The sequence below is a fragment of the Hyperolius riggenbachi genome, chromosome 7 (genome assembly GCF_040937935.1).
Source record: "Hyperolius riggenbachi isolate aHypRig1 chromosome 7, aHypRig1.pri, whole genome shotgun sequence".
Lineage (NCBI taxonomy): Eukaryota > Metazoa > Chordata > Amphibia > Anura > Hyperoliidae > Hyperolius > Hyperolius riggenbachi.
Window position 1 is genome coordinate 32,324,339 of NC_090652.1, and position 5,000 is coordinate 32,329,338.

Here is a 5,000-nt window from a genome sequence, read left to right on the forward strand (position 1 = left end):
TTGTAGACATTTTGTAGCTTTTGCTGTTCATTTACAGTATCCTTTAAAATACGTATGGAAAGAAAAACCAAATTTACTTTGGATATGTAAAGAAAAGAACACTTCAGAAATGTGGTTGCTTGGTGGGAGCATGTGAACTTTCACTAAGTTACTACGATTCTGCAGCATAACGGGATATTTTGATTATTGTAGTTCTCTTTATTACTGCCTTGAGAGTCTTGGTTTATGTAAAGAGATAAGAGATAGATCATGTCAAGGAGGCACTCAGATTTGAACCAAGGACCTCTCAATCTGCAGTCGAACGCTCTACCACTGAGCTATACCCCCACGCTCTGTTCAGCTTTTCTGACCATTTTAAATAGTTTCTCTCATGTAGTTTATGAAAACATTTCAAGCGTTAGCTTGGAGTTTGTTAAGGTTGGACAGAGTTAAATGATAACTCTTAGAGACTAGAGATGGTCAATGAGACAGTAATAAATCCAGGTTGCATGCAAATTGAATTAATATTGTAGGCAGCTTGGAAATGCATTAATCGTCAGGAAGTGCATTAGACCCCAGCATATGTGTATTTGGCAGCAGATGTAGAAGCCCAAAGTTCTTCTGCTTTGCTAATTTGAGTGGAGGACTTACATTGTAGACATTTTGTAGCTTTTGCTGTTCTTTTGCTGGATCCTTTAAAATATGTATGGAAAGAAAAAAGAAATTTACTTTGGATATGTAAAGAAAAGAACACTTCAGAAATGTGGTTGCTTGGAGGGAGCATGTGAACTTTCACCAAGTTACTACGATTCTGCAGCATAACGGGATATTTTGATTATTGTAGTTCTCTTTATTACTGCCTTGAGAGTATTGGTTTATGTAAAGAGTTTAGAGAAAGAGCAAAGAGCTAGATCATGTCAAGGGGGCACTCGGATTTGAACCAAGGACCTCTCGATCTGCAGTCGAATGCTCTACCACTGAGCTATACCCCCACGCTCTATTCAGCTTTTCTGACCATTTTAAATAGTTTCTCTCATGTAGACCATGAAAACATTTCAAGCGTTAACTTGGAGTTTGTTAAGGTTGGACAGAGTTAAATGATAACTCTTAGAGACTAGAGATGGTCAATGAGACAGTAATAAATCCAGGTTGCATGCAAATTGAATTAATATTGTAGGCAGCTTGGAAATGCGTTAATCGTCAGGAAGTGCATTAGACCCCAGCACATGTGTATTTGGCAGCAGATGTAGAAGCCCAAAGTTCTTCTGCTTTGCTAATTTGAGTGGAGGACTTACATTTTGGACATTTTGTAGCTTTTGCTGTTCTTTTGCAGGATCCTTTAAAATACGTATGGAAAGAAAAAACAAATTTACTTTGAATATATAAAGAAAAGAACACTTCAGAAATGTGGCTGCTTGGAGGGAGCATGTGAACTTTCACCAAGTTACTACGATTCTGCAGCATAACGGGATATTTTGATTAAGGTAGTTCTCTTTATTACTGCCTTGAGAGTATTGGTTTATGTAAAGAGTTTAGAGAAAGAGCAAAGAGCTAGATCATATCAAGGGGGCACTCGGATTTGAACCAAGTACCTCTCGATCTGCAGTCGAATGCTCTACCACTGAGCTATACCCCCACGCTCAGTTCACCTTTTCTGACCATTTTAAATAGTTTCTCTCATGTAGTCCATGAAAGCATTTCAAGCGTTAACTTGGAGTTTGTTAAGGTTGGACAGAGTTAAATGATAACTCTTAGAGACTAGAGATGGTCAATGAGACAGTAATAAATCCAGGTTGCATGCAAATTGAATTAATATTGTAGGCAGCTTGGAAATGCGTTAATCGTCAGGAAGTGTATTTGAATGTCCCACTTCCATGACGCTCACAATTTGCATAATAATCTGCATGAAAGCTAGAATGATGAGCATGTTACAGACCATGGCCGCAAGAGACACTTTCGTCAGACCCAGAAATTTCTCATTCTGCAGTTGCCATTTCTGCCACTGCATTAGACCCCAGCACATGTGTATTTGGCAGCAGATGACGAAGCCCAAAGTTCTTCTGCTTTGCTAATTTGAGTGGAGGACTTACATTGTAGACATTTTGTAGCTTTTGCTGTTCTTTTGCAGGATCCTTTAAAATATGTATGGAAAGAAAAACCAAATTTACTTTGGATATGTAAAGAAACGAACACTTCAGATATGTGGTTGCTTGGAGGGAGCATGTGAACTTTCACCAAGTTATTACGATTCTGCAGCATAATGGGATATTTTGATTATTGTAGTTCTCTTTATTACTGCCTTGAGAGTATTGGTGTATGTAAAGAGTTTAGTGAAAGAGCAAAGAGCTAGATCATGTCAAGGGGGCACTCGGATTTGAACCAAGGACCTCTTGATATGCAGTCGAATGCTCTACCACTGAGCTATACCCCCACGGTCTGTTCAGCTTTTCTGACCATTTTAAATAGTTTCTCTCATGTAGTCCATGAAAACATTTCAAGCGTTAACTTGGAGTTTGTTAAGGTTGGACAGAGTTAAATGATAACTCTTAGAGACTAGAGATGGTCAATGAGACAGTAATAAATCCAGGTTGCATGCAAATTGAATTAATATTGTAGGCAGCTTGGAAATGCGTTAATCGTCAGGAAGTGCATTAGACCCCAGCACATGTGTATTTGGCAGCAGATGTAGAAGCCCAAAGTTCTTCTGCTTTGCTAATTTGAGTGGAGGACTTACATTGTAGACATTTTGTAGCTTTTGCTGTTCTTTTGCAGGATCCTTTAAAATACGTATGGAAAGAAAAAACAAATTTACTTTGGATATGTAAAGAAAAGAACACTTCAGAAATGTGGTTGCTTGGAGGGAGCATGTGAACTTTCACCAAGTTACTACGATTCTGCAGCATAACGGGATATTTTGATTATTGTAGTTCTCTTTATTACTGCCTTGAGAGTATTGGTTTATGTAAAGAGATAAGAGATAGATCATGTCAAGGGGGCACTCAGATTTGAACCAAGGACCTCTTGATCTGCAGTCGAATGCTCTACCACTGAGCTATACCCCCATGCTCTGTTCAGCTTTTCTGACCATTTTAAATAGTTTCTCTCATGTAGTTCATGAAAACATTTCAAGCGTTAGCTTGGAGTTTGTTAAGGTTGGACAGAGTTAAATGATAACTCTTAGAGACTAGAGATGGTCAATGAGACAGTAATAAATCCAGGTTGCATGCAAATTGAATTAATATTGTAGGCAGCTTGGAAATGCGTTAATCGTCAGGAAGTGTATTTGAATGTCCCACTTCCATGACGCTCACAATTTGCATAATAATCTGCATGAAAGGTAGAATGATGAGCATGTTACGGACCATGGCCGCAAGAGACACTTTCGTCAGACCCAGAAACTTCTCATTCTGCAGTTGCCATTTCTGCCACTGCATTAGACCCCAGCACATGTGTATTTGGCAGCAGATGACGAAGCCCAAAGTTCTTCTGCTTTGCTAATTTGAGTGGAGGACTTACATTGTAGACATTTTGTAGCTTTTGCTGTTCTTTTGCAGGATCCTTTAAAATACGTATGGAAAGAAAAAACAAATTTACTTTGGATATGTAAAGAAAAGAACACTTCAGAAATGTGGTTGCTTGGAGGGAGCATGTGAACTTTCACCAAGTTACTACGATTCTGCAGCATAACGGGATATTTTGATTAACGTAGATCTCTTTATTACTGCCTTAAGAGTATTGGTTTATGTAAAGAGTTTAGAGAAAGAGCAAAGAGCTAGATCATGTCCAGGGGGCACTCAGATTTGAACCAAGGACCTCTCGATCTGCAGTTGAATGCTCTACCACTGAGCTATACCCCCACACTCTGTTCAGCTTTTCTGACCATTTTAAATAGTTTCTCTCATGTAGTCCATGAAAGCATTTCAAGCGTTAACTTGGAGTTTGTTAAGGTTGGACAGAGTTAAATGATAACTCTTAGAGACTAGAGATGGTCAATGAGACAGTAATAAATCCAGGTTGCATGCAAATTGAATTAATATTGTAGGCAGCTTGGAAATGCGTTAATCGTCAGGAAGTGTATTTGAATGTCCCACTTCCATGACGCTCACAATTTGCATAATAATCTGCATGAAAGCTAGAATGATGAGCATGTTACGGACCATGGCCGCAAGAGACACTTTCGTCAGACCCAGAAACTTCTCATTCTGCAGTTGCCATTTTTGCCACTGCATTAGACCCCAGCACATGTGTATTTGGCAGCAGATGTAGAAGCCCAAAGTTCTTCTGCTTTGCTAATTTGAGTGGAGGACTTACATTGTAGACATTTTGTAGCTTTTGCTGTTCATTTGCAGGATACTTTAAAATACGTATGGAAAGAAAAACCAAATTTACTTTGGATATGTAAAGAAAAGAACACTTCAGAAATGTGGTTGCTTGGAGGGAGCATGTGAACTTTCACAAAGTTACTACGATTCTGCAGCATAACGGGATATTTTGATTATTGTAGTTCTCTTTATTACTGCCTTGAGAGTATTGGTTTATGTAAAGAGATTAGAGAAAGAGCAAAGAGCTAGATCATGTCAAGGTGGCACTCGGATTTGAACCAAGGACGTCTTGATCTGCAGGCAAATGCTCTACCACTGAGCTATACCCCCACGCTCTGTTCAGCTTTTCTGACCATTTTAAATAGTTTCTCTCATGTAGTCCATGAAAGCATTTCAAGCGTTAACTTGGAGTTTGTTAAGGTTGGACAGAGTTAAATGATAACTCTTAGAGACTAGAGATAGTCAATGAGACAGTAATAAATCCAGGTTGCATGCAAATTGAATTAATATTGTAGGCAGCTTGGAAATGCGTTAATCGTCAGGAAGTGCATTAGACCCCAGCACATGTGTATTTGGCAGCAGATGTAGAAGCCCAAAGTTCTTCTGCTTTGCTTATTTGAGTGGAGGACTTACATTGTAGACATTTTGTAGCTTTTGCTGTTCTTTTGCAGGATCCTTTAAAATACGTATGGAAAGAAA

General features: G+C 38.8%; 7 non-coding genes across 7 annotated transcripts; all 7 read right to left on the reverse strand.

The window, feature by feature from the left end:
• Nucleotides 1-255: 255 nt before the first annotated feature.
• Nucleotides 256-327, reverse strand: TRNAC-GCA (transfer RNA cysteine (anticodon GCA)). The gene has a single exon. It is a non-coding gene; the product is annotated as a tRNA-Cys (tRNA).
• Nucleotides 328-899: 572 nt separating this feature from the next.
• TRNAC-GCA (transfer RNA cysteine (anticodon GCA)) lies at nucleotides 900-971 on the reverse strand. The gene has a single exon. It is a non-coding gene; the product is annotated as a tRNA-Cys (tRNA).
• A 572-nt stretch (nucleotides 972-1,543) lies between these two features.
• On the reverse strand, nucleotides 1,544-1,615 carry TRNAC-GCA (transfer RNA cysteine (anticodon GCA)). The gene has a single exon. It is a non-coding gene; the product is annotated as a tRNA-Cys (tRNA).
• Nucleotides 1,616-2,338: 723 nt separating this feature from the next.
• On the reverse strand, nucleotides 2,339-2,410 carry TRNAC-GCA (transfer RNA cysteine (anticodon GCA)). The gene has a single exon. It is a non-coding gene; the product is annotated as a tRNA-Cys (tRNA).
• A 559-nt stretch (nucleotides 2,411-2,969) lies between these two features.
• On the reverse strand, nucleotides 2,970-3,041 carry TRNAC-GCA (transfer RNA cysteine (anticodon GCA)). The gene has a single exon. It is a non-coding gene; the product is annotated as a tRNA-Cys (tRNA).
• Nucleotides 3,042-3,764: 723 nt separating this feature from the next.
• Nucleotides 3,765-3,836, reverse strand: TRNAC-GCA (transfer RNA cysteine (anticodon GCA)). Its single transcript has one exon. It is a non-coding gene; the product is annotated as a tRNA-Cys (tRNA).
• A 723-nt stretch (nucleotides 3,837-4,559) lies between these two features.
• TRNAC-GCA (transfer RNA cysteine (anticodon GCA)) lies at nucleotides 4,560-4,631 on the reverse strand. The gene has a single exon. It is a non-coding gene; the product is annotated as a tRNA-Cys (tRNA).
• Nucleotides 4,632-5,000: the final 369 nt, after the last annotated feature.